This window comes from Macrotis lagotis, chromosome 2 (genome assembly GCF_037893015.1).
Source record: "Macrotis lagotis isolate mMagLag1 chromosome 2, bilby.v1.9.chrom.fasta, whole genome shotgun sequence".
NCBI lineage: Eukaryota > Metazoa > Chordata > Mammalia > Peramelemorphia > Peramelidae > Macrotis > Macrotis lagotis.
In genome coordinates, this window is record NC_133659.1 from 145419308 (window position 1) to 145434324 (window position 15017).

The 15017-nt window shown below is 33.9% G+C and overlaps 1 protein-coding gene across 13 annotated transcripts in view; it reads right to left on the bottom strand.

Moving 5' to 3' along the window:
* RYR2 (ryanodine receptor 2) overlaps positions 1-15017 on the bottom strand; it is a 766826-nt gene that overhangs the window by 400438 nt on the left and 351371 nt on the right. The window lies entirely within an intron of this gene.

Sequence of the window (15017 nt, forward strand, 5' to 3'; positions counted from 1 at the left end):
ATTTCCATTCTATTAATTAGTTTTAGTGTGCAAATCAGAAATCTTGAAAAGCAACACCTTAAGATCTTTTTATACATTTTAACTTCCAGCGAAAAGTATATAAGGATTAAAATGAACAAAAATGAACAAAAGTAAAAATGACCGATTATATAAATCTTCATAAAATTTTATCTGCATGTTCCATTTCTTCCAGTATTTGACTTTATTCCTTTGTAACTTCCCTAACAATATTAGAATCTCTCCTTCTCTGAATGCAGTCAACATTCTTATCTGTATCCTATAAATTGTTTATCTCCTCTATTAGAACTAAAATCATTCTTACATTACAATATTGGTCTTGTTACAGAGACCAAAGTAATTATATATATATCACAGTACTTAGAAAGAAGAACATAGAAATAACCAAAAAACTAAAATTCTTCTTTCTCTGGACTTTTTCAAACTCACCTAGTATTATACTTATTTCTGTATATGTTTAATTTTTTCTATTAAGGTTATAAATATTTTAAGGACAACAAATGCATTATTTTTCAACTCTGACTTTCCAGAAACTAGTGTGATACTTCATATAGAATGAGTGCTTGATAAATGTTCATGAATTAGAACTGAAAGAATCAGAAATGAAAATGTATTCTCTACCATCTAGGAAGCAATGTCCACCACCTACTTTATTCTACTCTTAGTCTTGAGGGAACCTATTCAGACTTAATTCAGTGCTCTCTACAACACCTCATAGAGATTGTGAATTTTACAATTCATCTGCCATAAATCACTGGCCACATATGAGAAAATTATGCTATACTCCCAACTCCACTCTTCTGTTCCTACCCACTTAACCCTAAATTAACCTTTCTATGAGCTTTCTCAAATTTATGTCCCAAAGTGAATAAACTTTCAGTCATTTTGGATTGCTTTCTCTGTACTCTCTGTTCTCAATGAAACCTGGTTCCCGCTTAATGACACAGTATGCTTGAACATTCAGTTTCATCATTGGCTATATCATCTTATACACATGTCCCTGACATACTGATCCTAGAGGGGATGTCCCTGCTCCCTACCAAACACTTCCAAAATCTCATTTACCACTAATACTTAGTAGTTTCTCCTCCTCTGAAGTTCACGTAAAGCATATCACGTTGGCTTTTGTATACTAGGTATACAAAATATTCCTTTCTCAGCATATGCCTCTTCAGCTTCTTCTCCAACTCCTATCCTTGTAAGGCCATGCAATACTCATAAAGCTCCATCACATTGAAAAACCTCTCACTTCCTGTTCTCTTTGGAAAGTCAAAATTATTACTATTATGAACTTTCTAAAAATAAATGAGAATTGTCATATGCATAGAATAATGAAACTATGGGTCTCTATAATGTATAGATTGCTTTTCTTTTTTCCATTTTTATTGATATTTTATTTTTCCAAATACATCCATATGCATATGTATATTTTTAATTATTTATTTTTTTAATTTTAGAAAGGTTTTATTTATTTTGAGTTTTACAATTTTTCCCCCAATCTCGCTTCCTTCCTCCCCAGCCCCCACAGAAGGCAGTTTGCTAGTTTTTACATCATTTCCATAGTATGAATTGATCTAAGTTGAATGTGATGAGAGAGAAATCATATTCTTAAAGAAGTGAGATATAGCAGAATTACATAATAAGACTTTTTTTTAAATTAAAGGTAATAGTCCTTGGTCTTTGTTCAAACTCCACAATTCTTTCTCAGGATACAGATGGCATTCTCCATCACAGACACCCCAAAATTGTGACTGATTGTTGCCCATTGGTATGAGCAAGTCCATTAAGGTTGATCATCACTCCCATATCGCTGTTAATATGTACAATGTTCTTCTGGTTCTACTCATCATGTTCAGGATCAGTTCGTGCAAATCCTTCCAGGCTTTAGTGATTTTGAGTAATTTTTCATATGATTATGGATTTCTTTGATTTCCTCATCTATAAATTGCCTTTGCATATCCTTTGACCATTTGTCAATTGAGGCATGGCTTTTTTTTTTGAAAATTTGACTCAGTTCTCTATATATTTGAGAAATGAATCCTTTGTCAGAAATATTGGTCGTAAAAATTGTTTCCCAATTTACTACATTTCTTTTGATCTTGGTTACAGTGGTTTTATCTCTGCAAAAGCATTTTAATTTAATGTAATCAAAATTATCTAGTTTGTTTTTAAATGATGTTCTCCATCTCTTCCTTGGTCATAAATTGCTTCCCTTTCCATAGATCTGACAGGTAAACTACTTTTTGATCTTCTAGTTTGCTTATAATATTTTTTTTTGTCTAAATCCTCAATTCATTTTGATCTTATCTTGGTATAGGTTGTGAGGTGTTGGTCTAATCCAAGTTTCTTCCATACTAACTTCCAATTTTCCCAACAGTTTCTATTGAAGAGAAAGTTTTTATCCCCAAAACTGGACTCTGTAGGTTTATCAAACAGCAGATTACTATAATCATTTCCTGATATTACACAGTCTATTTCACTGATCCACCACTCTATTTCCTAGCTAATATCAGACAGTTTTGATGACTGACACATCATAATATAATTTTAGATATGGCTTTTGCACTTTTTTTCATTAACTCCCTGGAGATTCTCAACTTTTTATTTCTCCATATGAATTTAATTACAATTTTTTCTAACACATTGAAGTAATTTTTTGGAATTTTGATTGGTAGGGGACTAAACAAGAAGTTTAATTTTGGTAGAATTGGCATTTTTATTATATTTGCTTGGCTTATGCATGAGCAGCTGATATCTGCCCAGCTATTTAAGTCTGATTTTATTTGTGTAAGAAGTGTTTTGTAATTGTTTTCAAAAAGTTTCTGAGTCTGCCTTGACAGGAAGTATCCCAGATATTTTATATCATCTGAGGTTACTTTGAATGGGATTTATTTCTCTAGTTCTTTCTGTTGCATCTTGCTAGTCATATATATAGAAATGTTGAGGATTTATAAGAATGTATTTGATATCCTGAAACTTTGCTAAAGTTGTAAACTGTTTTTAGTAGTTTTTTTAGATAATTTTTTAGGATTCTCTAGGTATGTCATCATGTCATCTGCAAAGAGTGAGACTTTTGTCTCTTCCTTTCCTAGTTTAATTCCTTCGGTTTCTTTTTCTTCTCTTATTGCTGAAGCTAACATTTCTAATACGATATTGAATAGTAGTGGTGATAGTGAGCATCCTTGTTTCACTCCTGATCTTATTGGGAATGCTTCTAGCCTATACCCATTGCATATAATGCTTGTTGATGGTTTCAGATAATGTTTATTATTCTAAGGAACAATCCATTTATTCCTATGCTCTCTAGTGTTTTTAATAGGAATGGGTGCTGTATTTTGTCAAAAGCTTTTCAGAGTCTATTGATATGATCATATGATTTCTGATAGGTTTGTTATTGATATAATTAATTATACTGACAGTTTACCTAATATTGAAACAACCCTGAATTCCTGGGATAAATCCTACTTGGTCAAAATGTATTAACCTAGTAAAAACTTGTTGTAGTCATTTTGCTAGGATTTTATTTAAGATTTTTGTATCTATATTCATCAGGGAGATAGGTCTATAATTTTCTTTCTCTGTTTTAACTCTTCCTGGTTCAGGTATCAACACCATTTTGGTTAGGCAGATTTCCATCTTCACCTATTTTTTCTGAAGAGTTTATATTGAATTGGAATCCATTTTGCCCCTAATATTTGATAGAACTCACTTGTGAATGCATCTGGCCCTGGAGAGATTTTTTTCTTAGGGAGTTCAATAATGGCTTGTTGAATTTCTTTTTCTTAGATAGGGTTATTTAGATATTTAATTTCCTCTTCATTTAACATAGGCAACTTACATTTTTGTAAATATTCCTCCATTTCATTTAGATTATCAAATTTATTGGCATCGAGTTGGGCAAAATAATTCTGAATTATTACTTTAATTTCCTCCTCATTGGTGGTGAGTTCACCCTTTTCATTAATGATACTAGCAACTTTTTCTTCTTTCTTTTTTTTTAATCAAATCAATCAGAAGTTTATCATTTTTTTTTTCATAAAACCAGCTCTTGGTTTTATTTATTAGTTCAATAGTTTTCTTGCTTTTTTTTAGGTTTTTGCAAGACAAATGGGTTTAAGTGGTTTGCCCAAGGCCACATAGCTAGGTAATCATTAAGTGTCTGAGGCCAGATTTGAACTCAGGTACTCCTGACTCCAGGGCCAGTGTTCTATCCACTGCACCACCTAGATGCCCCAGTTTTCTTGCTTTTGAGTTCATTAATTTCTCTTAAATTTTTAGAATTTCTAGTTTGGTATTTAATTGGGGTTTTTTTATTTGTTCTTTCTATAATTTTTTAGTTGCATAATAACTCATTGATTTCCTCTTTCTCTAATTTATTCATATAAGCATTAAAAGATATCATATATCCCCTAACAGACACCTTGAGTGTATCCCATAGACTTTTGTATGTTGTATCATTATTGCCCTTATCTAGGATAAAATAATTAATTCTTTCTATAATTTGTATTTTGATCCACTCATTCTTTAAAATGAGGTTATTCAGTTTCCAATTAATTTTGGGTCTATGTCTCCCTGGTTCAATATTGCATGTGATTTTTATTGCACTATGATCTGAGAAAGATGTATTCACTATTTCTGACTTTCTACAGTTGATCATTAGGTTGTTATGCCCTAGTACATGGTCATTTTTTTGTGTAAGTGCCATGTACTACAGAATAGAAAGTATATTCCTTTCTAAACCCATTCGATTTCCTCCATAAGTCTACAATATTTAGGTTTTCTGACAATCTATTTACCTCCTTAACTTCCTTCTCGCTTAATTTATAGCTAGATTTATCTAAATCTGAGAGTGGGAGGTTGAGGTCTCCCACTAGTAGAGTTTTGCTGTCTATAACTTCCTGTAAGTCCTTCAACTTTTCCTCTAAGAATTTGGATGCTATTCCATTGGGTGCATACATTTAGTATTGAAATTACTTTAGTGTTTATGGTTCCTTTTAGGAGGATATAGTTTTATATAGAGTTTTATCTTTTTTAACACTTTCTGTTTTTGCAGTTGCTTTGTCTGAGATAAGGATTGCTACACCTGCTTTTTTCACTTCAGTTGAAGCAAAATATATTTTGTTCCAATCTTTTACCTTTACTATATATATATATCTGTTTCAGATGAGTTTCTTGTAAGCAGAATATTGTAGGATTCTAGTTTTTAATCCACTTTGCTATTTGCTTACCTTTTTAAGGGAAAGTTCATCCCATTCACATTCAAAGTTATAATTACTAAGTCTTCATTGCATTCCATGTTATCTTCTCTTTGTTTGTATTTCCCCCCTTTTCCCCTTTATCCATATTCCCCAGTGTTTTGTTTTTGAATACCACCACCTTCAGTGTGTTTGCCTTCCTATATCCAACCCACTTCCCTTTTTCCCCTTGCCCTGTCCCCCTTCTTCCTTCCATTCCTTCTGTTGATTCCCCCTTTCCTCCCTCTCCCCTTTTCCCCTTTTAACACATTAAAAGTAAGATAAGTTTCTTAACTTAACTGAGTGTATGTATGTTAACTTAAAGCCAATCTGATGAGAGTAAGATTCAAGTGGTTTTCACCTCCTCCCTTTTTTCCCTCTATTGCAATAAGTCCTTTGTACCTCTTAATATAATGAGATTTACCCCATTCAGTCTCCTCCATCCTCCCATCTCCTTCCTATCCCCCATTTTAAGGAGGAATTTTTTTTAAATCATTCTATCTGAGTCACAGAAAGGTCTTGAATGTCCATCACTTCTGGCTGTTCTCTCTACTAGAATTACAGTTATTGAGAGTTATTAGAGTCTTTCTCCCAGGTAAGGATATTTCCACTTTCATCTTATTGGGTAACAGTTTTTCAAAAAAAGTCATGCATATCCATCTCTTCTGGCTAATTAAATTCTCTCTCTAATAGAGTTACAATCCTTGAGAGTTGTTAAAGTCTTTCTTCCAGGTAGGGATATTGCCAGTTTCATCTTAATTGATAACAGCATTTTCCCCTCCCCCTCTTTTAATTAATTTTATCTTTTCATCTATCTCTTGAGTCTCCTGTTTGAAGTCTAAATTTTCTCTTAAGCTCTAGTCTTTTCATCAGGAAAAGTTGTAAGCCTCCCATTTCATTAAATGTCCATCTTTTGCCACAGAGGAGAAGGCTCATCTTTGCCAGATAGTGGATTCTTGGCTGCATTCCAAGCTTCCTTGCTTTTCAGAATACTGCATTCCAGGCCCTTCAATCCCTTAATGATGATGCAGCCAGGTCCTGTGTAATCCTTATTGTGGCTCCTTGGTATTTAAATTGTTTCTTTCTGGCTGCTTGCAAAATTTTCTATTTTATCTGATAGTTCTGGAATTTGGCTACATTATTCCTTGGGGTTTTCATTTTGGGAACCCTTTCCAGAGGGGATCGATGTATTTTTTCAATAACTAATTTTCCCACTTTTTCCATGATATCAGGGCAGTTTTCCATCACTAAACCCTCTAATATTGAGTTCAGGTTTTTTTTTTTTCTCTTCAATGTTTTCAGGAAGACCAATAATTTTTAGGATATCTTTCCTCAATCTATTCTCAAGGTCAGTGGTTTTGCTGATGAGGTATTTAGCATTTTCGTCTATTTTTTCAATTTTTTGGTTTTGTTAACAAATTCTTGTTGTTTCATGAAGTCAGTGGTTTCCATAGACTTTTAGGGAAAAATTTTCTTCATTTACCTTTTGCAACTCCTTTTCCAATTGGTTGAATCTATTTTTGTAAGAGTTTTCCCTTTGATCATTTGAGGTTGTGGGAAAATTGTTTTCTTTTTGTATTTGTCTAATTGTATTTTCCAAGGATTTGTTTTCTTTTGCAAGGTGTTAGTTTTCTCTTGGGTTTCTTTTCCCAAATTTTCCAATTGATTTTTAAACTCCTTCCTGATTTCTTCAAAGGAAGTCTTTTTGTGCTGGAGACCAGATCATATTCTCCTCAGGGGTTCTACATCTCTCTGAATTAGGGTCTTTTCCTTCTAGGAATTTTTCTATGTTCCCTCCTTTCCACTATCCTCTCTTCATTTTCATAAGATCTGGTTCACAGAGGTTTGGTATTGAGAACCCTAGAGGTTTTACTCACTGAGTGTAGTATCTCCAGCTGGCCAGTAGAGGGTGCTGAAGGCTTTGCTCCCTGAGTGTAATAGCTCTAGCTGGCAAGTGAGGGGTGTTGGAGGCTTTTCTCACTGAATATAATATCTCCTCCAAGTCAGCAGGGGGTGGTAGAGGCTGGAACCCACCTTCCAACCTTCCTGTAAATCCAAGACTGTTAATCACATGGCCATGCCTCTGCTCTCTGGCTGTTTCTCAAAGCAAAGTGGTTCCCACAGTGAAGTGGTTCAGTGGAGTGGTTCCCACAGCAAAGCCCCCGGGGCTGATCATAGATCAGTCTGACTCTTGCCCCTCCCTCACTGGTTGTCCATACTCTGCATCCCCCAACCCCAATCCCTAAAGACAGACCCTGAGGTACATGTTATTTTTCTAGCTTCCTTTCTGGGTTTTGTAGATAGGCCTTCCATTAAGAGGTTGTTTCATACTGTTTATGAGGGAAGATCAGGAGACCTTAGCACAGGACCTGGCTTCTCTCCGCTATCTTGACCAGAAATATCCTAGATTGCTTTTCTTTTTAAACATATCAAATTCAACAAATAACTTTCAAAGTTAAATTTCAAAAGCTAATTCAAAGTTAGAATTCAAAAACTAATTCAAAAGCAAAAGAAGAATTCAAAGCTAACAAAAGTCACAAAAAAATGTTTAAATTACAACTGATTAGAGAATTACAAGTGAAAACAATTTTGAGATACTACTTGACTGTTATCTTGATTGGTTGTTGGAGGAGGTGTGGAAAAAATGGGATACTAAGCAATGTAGTAGAGTTGTGGACTAGTTCATGAATCTAGGGAAAAATATAGAAATGTGTCTAAAGAACTATAAAATTGTCAATATTCTTTGACCTAGCAAGCAGTCTCCATGGCCTAAAAAGATCAAAGGGGAAAGAACCTACTTGGACAAAAAATATTTATGTCAGCTCTTTTTGTGATGGTAAAGACTGGCTGAACAAGTTGTGGTATATGATTGAGATGGAATATTATTGTAGTATAAGAAATGATAAGCAGGAAATTTTCAGAAAAATCTAGGAAGTTGTAAATAAATTTGTGCAAAGTGATAAAAACCATAAGAACATTGTACACAGTAACAATAATATTGTTAAGATGATCTAATATGAAAGATTTAGCTACTCTAACCAAGAAAATTATGTAAGACAATTCCAAAGGACGCATGATAAAAAATGCTATCCACCTCCAGAGAGAAAAATTGATGAACTCTAAATGATAATTAAACCACACTTTTTTAAACAGTCTTTATTTTTCTTCTTTTTTTGTTCTATATCTTCATTGCAACCTGGTCAATAGGCAAATATATTTTCAATGATTTCATTTGCATTATCTGTATAAAATTACTTATCTTTTCAAGGATTGGGTGTATAGGAATTTGGTACTCAAAATTTTATTTTTTTTCTTTAGAAAGATTTTATTAATTTTGAGTTTTACAATTTCCCCCCTTCTTGCTTCACTCCCCCCACTCCCCACAGAAGATATTCTGTTAGTCTTTACATTGTTTCCATGGCATACATTGATTTCAGTTGACTGTGATGAGAGAGAAATCATATCCTAGTTTGCTTATAATAATGTTTTTAATATCTAAATCCTGTATCCATTTTGATCTTATCTTGGTATAGGGTGTGAGGTGTTGATCTAATGTAAGTTTTCCATACTAACTTCCAATTTTCACAACATTTTTTATTGAATAAAGAGTTTTTATCCCAAAGCTGTACTCTTTGGGTTTATCAAACAGTAGATTACTATAATCATTTCCTGCTATTTCACCTAATCTTTTCCACTGATCTACCACTCTATTTCTTAGCCAATACCAGACAGTTTTGATGACTTTATAATATAATTGTAGATCTGGTAAGGCTAAGACACCTTCTTTTGCACTTTTTTTCATTGAATTCCTGGAAATTCTTGACTTTTTATTTCTCCATATTAATTTTTTTGTAATTCTGATTGGTAGGGCACTAAACATATAGTTTAGTTTTGGAAGAATTGTCCTTTTTATTATGTTAGCTCAGCTTATCCATGAGCAGTTGATGTTTGCCCAGTTATTTAAGTCTGAACTTGTGTGAGAAGTGTTTTGTAATTGTTTTCAAAAAATTTTCAAGTCTACCTTAGCCGAAAGACTCCCAGGTATTTTATATAGTCTGAGGTTACTTTGAATAGGATTTCTTTTTCTAGCTCTTTCTGCTGTATCTTACTAATCATATAGAGAAATGTCACAGATTTATGAGGGTTTATTGTATATCCTGTGACTTTGCTAAAGTTGCAAATTGATTCTAGTAGTTTTTTAGATGATTTTTTGGGATTCTCTAGGTATACCATCATGTCATCTGCAAAGAGTGAGAGTTTGGTCTCTTCCTTCCCAATTCTAATTCCTTCAGTTTCTTTTTCTTCTCTAATTGCTGAAACTAACATTTCTAATACTATATTGAATAGTAGTGGTGATAATGGGCACCCTTGTTTCACCCCTGATCTTCTGGGGAATGCCTCAAGTCTATCCCCATTATATATAATGCTTATTGATGGTTTCAGATACATACTGCTTATTATTCTAAGGAACAAATCATTTATTCCTACACCCTCTAGTGTTTACATTAGAAATGGATGCTGCATTTTGTCAAAAACTTTTTCACCATTTATTGATATAATCATGTGATTTCTGATAGGTTTGTTATTGATATAATTAATTATACTAACAGTTTACCTAATATTTAACCAACCCTGTATCCCTGGAATAAATACTACTTGGTCATAGTGCATTATCCTAGTGATAACTTGTAATCGATTTGCTAAGATTTTATTTAAGATTTTTGTATCTGTATACAATAGGAAGCTAAGTCTATAATTTTCTTTCTCTGTTTTACTCTTCCTGGTTTAGGTATCAGCAGCCATATTGGTATCATAGAAAGAGTTAAGCAGAGTTCGGTCTTCACCTATTTTTCCAGAGTTTATATAGAATTGGAACCAATTGTTCCTTAAATGTTTTATAGAATTCACTTGTGAATCCATCAGGTCCTGGAGATTTTTTCTTAGGGAGTTGAGTAATGGCTTGTTGAATTTCTTTTTCTGAGACAGAGTTATTTAGGTTTTTAATTTCCTCTTCACTTAACCTGGGTATCTTATATGTTTGTAAATATTCATCCATTTCAATTAGGTTGTCAAATTCTGAATTATTACTTTAATTTCCTCCTCATTGGTGTTTAGTTTACCTTTTTAATTTATGATACTAGTAATTTGGTTTTCTTCTTTCTTTTTTTAATCAAATTGGACAGAAGTTTATCAATTTTATTGTTTTTTTCTTAAAACCAGCTCTTGATTTTATTTATTAGTTCAGTAGTTTTCTTGCTTTCAATTTTATTAATTTCTCCTTTAATTTTTAGAATTTCTAATTTGGTATTTAATTGGGGTTCTTATTTTGTTCTTTATATAATTTTCTATTTGCATATTTAGTTCATTGATTTCCTCTTTCTCTTATTTATTCATTTAAGAATTTAAAGATATGATATACCATCTGACAGCTACCTAGAGTGAAACCCATAGGTTTTGGCATGTTGTTTCATTATTTTCATTATTTAGGATGAAATAATTAATTCTTTCTATAATTTGTTGCTTGATCCACTCATTTTTTAAAATGAGGTTATTTAGTTTCCAATTAGTTTTGCGTCTGTATCTCCCTGGTCCAGTATTGTATATGATTTTTATTGTATTATGATCTGAGAAAGATATATTCACTATTTCTGCCTTTCTACAGTTGATCATTAGGTTTTTATGCCCTAGTACATGGTCAATTTTTGTGTCAGTGCAATGTACTACAGAAAAAAAAAGTATATTCCTTTCTGTCCCCATTCACTTTCCTCTATAAGTCTATCATATCTAGGTTTTCTAACAATCTATTTATCTCCTTTGCTTCCTTTTTTATTTTATGGTTAGATTTGTCTAAATCTGAGAGTGGGAGGTTGAGGTCTCCCACTAGTAGAGTTTTGCTTTCTATGTTTTCCTGTAGCTCTTTCAACTTCTCCTCTAAGAATTTGGATCCTGTACCATTGGGTGTATACATATTCAATATTGAACTTACTTTATTGTCTCTGGTACTTTTTAGGAGGATATAGTTTCCCTCCTTATCTTTTTTTTAATCAGATATATTTTTGCAGTTGCTTTGTCTGAGATAGGGATTGCTACCCTTGCTTTTTTCACTTCAGCTGAAGCAAAATATATTTTGCTCCAACCTTTTACCTTTACTCTAGATGTACCACTCTGCTTCAAATGAGTTTTTTATAAGCAGCATATTGTACGATTGTTTTTTAATCTACTCTGCTATTTGCTTACATTTTTAAGAGAGTTCATCCCATTCATATTCAGTTATTATCATTAACTCTTTATTGCTCTTCATGCTACCTTCCTTCTGTTTGTATTTCCCCCCTTTTTCCTTTTATCCATATTGCCCAGTATTTTGTTTCTGAATACTGCTCCCTTCAGTGTATTTGCCCTCCTATATCAACCCCCTCCCCTTTCTTTCCTCTTTCACTTTTCTCCTTCTTCCCTACTTTCCTTCTATTAGTTCCCCTTTTTATCCCCCTCCCCTTCCCCTCCTTCCCCTTTTAATACTTGAAAGTTAAGATAAGTTTCTTAACTTAATTGCGTATTTGTGTAAATTAGCTTTAAGCCTAGTCTTATGAGAGGAAGATTCGGGTGGTTCTCAGCTCCTCCCTTCTTCCCCTCGATTATAATAGGTCTTTTGTACCTCTTAATGTAATGAGATTTACCGAATTCAATCTCTTCCATCCTCCTCCTTACTGTCTCCCTTTTTAAAGGGGTATTGTTTTTAAATCATTCTATCTGAGTCACAGAAAAGTCATGAGTGTCCATTACTTCTGGTTAAGCATATTTTCTCTAACAGAGTTACAGTTCTCAAGAGTTATTAGAGTCTTTCTACCAGGAGGAGATATAGTCAGCTTCCTCTTATTGGTTAGCAGTTTTTTCTCTACCTTTTCATGTGTCTCTTAAGCCTCCTGTTTGATGTCCAAATTTTCTATTAAGTTTGTTTTTTTTCCATCATGAAATGTTGGAAGTCTTCCATTTTTTCTTCCCCTGGAAAGAAGGCTCAGCTTTGCTGGGCAGTGGATTCTTGGCTGCATTCCAAGATCCCTTGCTCTTTAGAATATCTCATTCCAGGCCCTTTAATCCCTTAATGCTGATGCAGTCAGGTCCTATGTAATCCTTACTGTGGCTCTTTGGTATCTAAATTGTTTCTTTCTGGCTGCTTACAGGGTTTTCTCTTTTATTTGATAGTCCTGGAATTTGGTCACAACATTCCTTGGTGTTTTCATTTTAGGATCTCTTTCTGGAGGGGATCAATGTATTCTTTCAATAACAATTTTGCTCTCTTGGTTCCATGATATCAGGGCAGTTTTCCATTGCTAAATCCTGCAATATTAAGTCCAGGCTTTTTTTTTCTCTTCAATGTTTTCAGGAAGACCTATAATTCTCAGGTTGTCTCTCCTCATTCTATTCTCAAGGTCAGTGGTTTTGCTGATGAGGTATTTTACATTTTCTTCTATTTTTTCCACTTTTTGGTTTTGTTTAACAGACTCTTGCTGTCTCATGAAGTCATTAGTTCCCACAGGCTCTATTCTTTTTTTTAAGAGAAGAATTTTCTTCATTTACCTTTTTCAGCTCCTTTTCCAATTGGTCAATTCTATTTTTGAAGGAGTTTTCCATTTGACCAATAGAGCTTTTGAGAGAATTCTTTTCTTTTTGAATTTGTCCAATTGTATTTTCCAATGATTTATTTTCTTGTTGCAAGGAATTGTCTCTCCCAATTTTTCCAATTGATTTTTAAACTCCTTCCTGATTTCTTCAAGGAAGTCTTTCTGTGCTGGAGACCAGATCATATTCTCCTCAGGGGTTCTACATCTCTCTGAATTAGGGTCTTTTCCTTCTAGGAATTTTTCTATGTTCCCTCCTTTTCTATGACCTTTCTTCATCTTCTTAAGACCTTATGTTGATGAGGGGCTGGTTCACTGAGGTTTGGTGTTGAGATCCCTAGAGGCTTTACTAACTGGGTTTAGTAGTTCCAAATGGGCTAACCAGTAGGTTGTATTGGTTGCTTTCTCTGGAGTGTCTGTGACCTTAATTTGAGGCCCTCTCCTTTAGCCTGGATGAAGCTGTTAAGTACTTTTATCTTTGAGCAAGGGCAAGGTAATTGCTCTCCCTAGTCATGGCTGAGGGAGGTCTGCTGCTCTTAGCCTGGGGCAGAGGTGGCAGTAATTGTGTCTGTTCTGGAAAGAGGCTTCAGCTGAAATGAAGTTATGGTTGCAGCTCTCTGGCACTACAACTCTCCCTCCAGCTCTGCAGGCAAGCTCCAGATTGTCAGGGCCACAACCAATGCCTCTGCTCCCCAGTTGCCCCTGTGGCAGATCAGGCTTGCCCTGCTTTTAGGCTTCCAGGCTCTAGTCCGCCCCACTTATCAAGCTAGTCCAGCTCTCCATCTCTCAACCATCCCACTGATCATGCTAGTGAGGCTCTCATGCTCTGACCCTGTCCTGTGCTCCCAGCAGAGTCCTCCCTCTGTGCCCAGACTCACCCACAATTCCAGAGGACAAATCTTGAGGTAGATCTTCTTCTCCTAATTTCCCTTTCTGGGTTTTGTAGATCAGATTCTGTTAAGTGTTTCATATTATATATGAGGGAAGATTAGGAGAGAAGATCAAGAGACTAGCACTGTGCCTGTCTTCTCTCTGCCATCTTAGTTGGAAGTTTCTTTGGTACTCAAAATTAAAAAAAAAAAGTTTGTTAAAATATTTTTACATGTAATTGGGAAATATTTAACTAAATAAAGAAAAGTCCATCAGTTTTCTGGAGTCATCATTGTTCATTGTGTTAATCATAATTCCTAGGTCTTCCACAGTGATTTTGTTTTAAATTGTGGTTGTATGTAAAAGGTATATAAAATTGCATGTAAAATGCTTTCCTTGTTAAGTTCAGTTCAGACTATATCAGTTCATATAAGTCTTCCCAGGTTTCTCAAAATCTGTCTTTTCAATATTTCTTATGCTTACTATACTTATTTTTATTTATTATACATATCTTGTTATTCTTATCTTTCAATATTCCTATTCAACATTTCTTACAATATAACATTATATTTAATTCATTTGTTATAATACGGCATTACTTCAATGACAGGTACCCACTTTGCTTTTAAGTTCTTTGCAACAATAATAGTTTTAATATATTTCCTTTCTTCCCTTGAACTCTATATAGGTAGAAGACTATTTTATGTAAACTTCACATAGGGTAATCTCTCACTAAGGCATCAGAAGAAGTGATACAAGGATACTTTCAAAGTCTCTTTTAAGAACTTTGGAATTGATTGTAGAACATGGGAGACATTGCCTCAAGGCTGCCCAGTCTCATCAGAGAAAGAACTGTACTCTATAAGTAAAGCAGAATTGAAGTAGCTCATAAGGGAAAGTACATAAATTTAGATGCACAAATTTAGAGATCCTAACCCAAATGTTCACATGGACTATTTGTACCCAACCTGTGATAGATCATTCCAAGCTCATACTGGTCTAATCAGCTATGGTTGGACATACTGAAATTTGTCTCTAATGTAATGATGTTATTTTGGTCTTCTAACACAAGACAAGAACAAACCAGAAATATTATTTGATATACTAGTCAAAATAAAATTATCAATTTCTAAAGAAATGTCATGTCAATTTATTTAGAGAATCTGGGAGTCAACTGATATTAATTGAAAAATTAGCTTACATGACATAAAATTAAATATAAAATAAACCCATATCCCCTACTTGGTTTAAGTCCTGAATCTTTATCTCCAGAAATTTG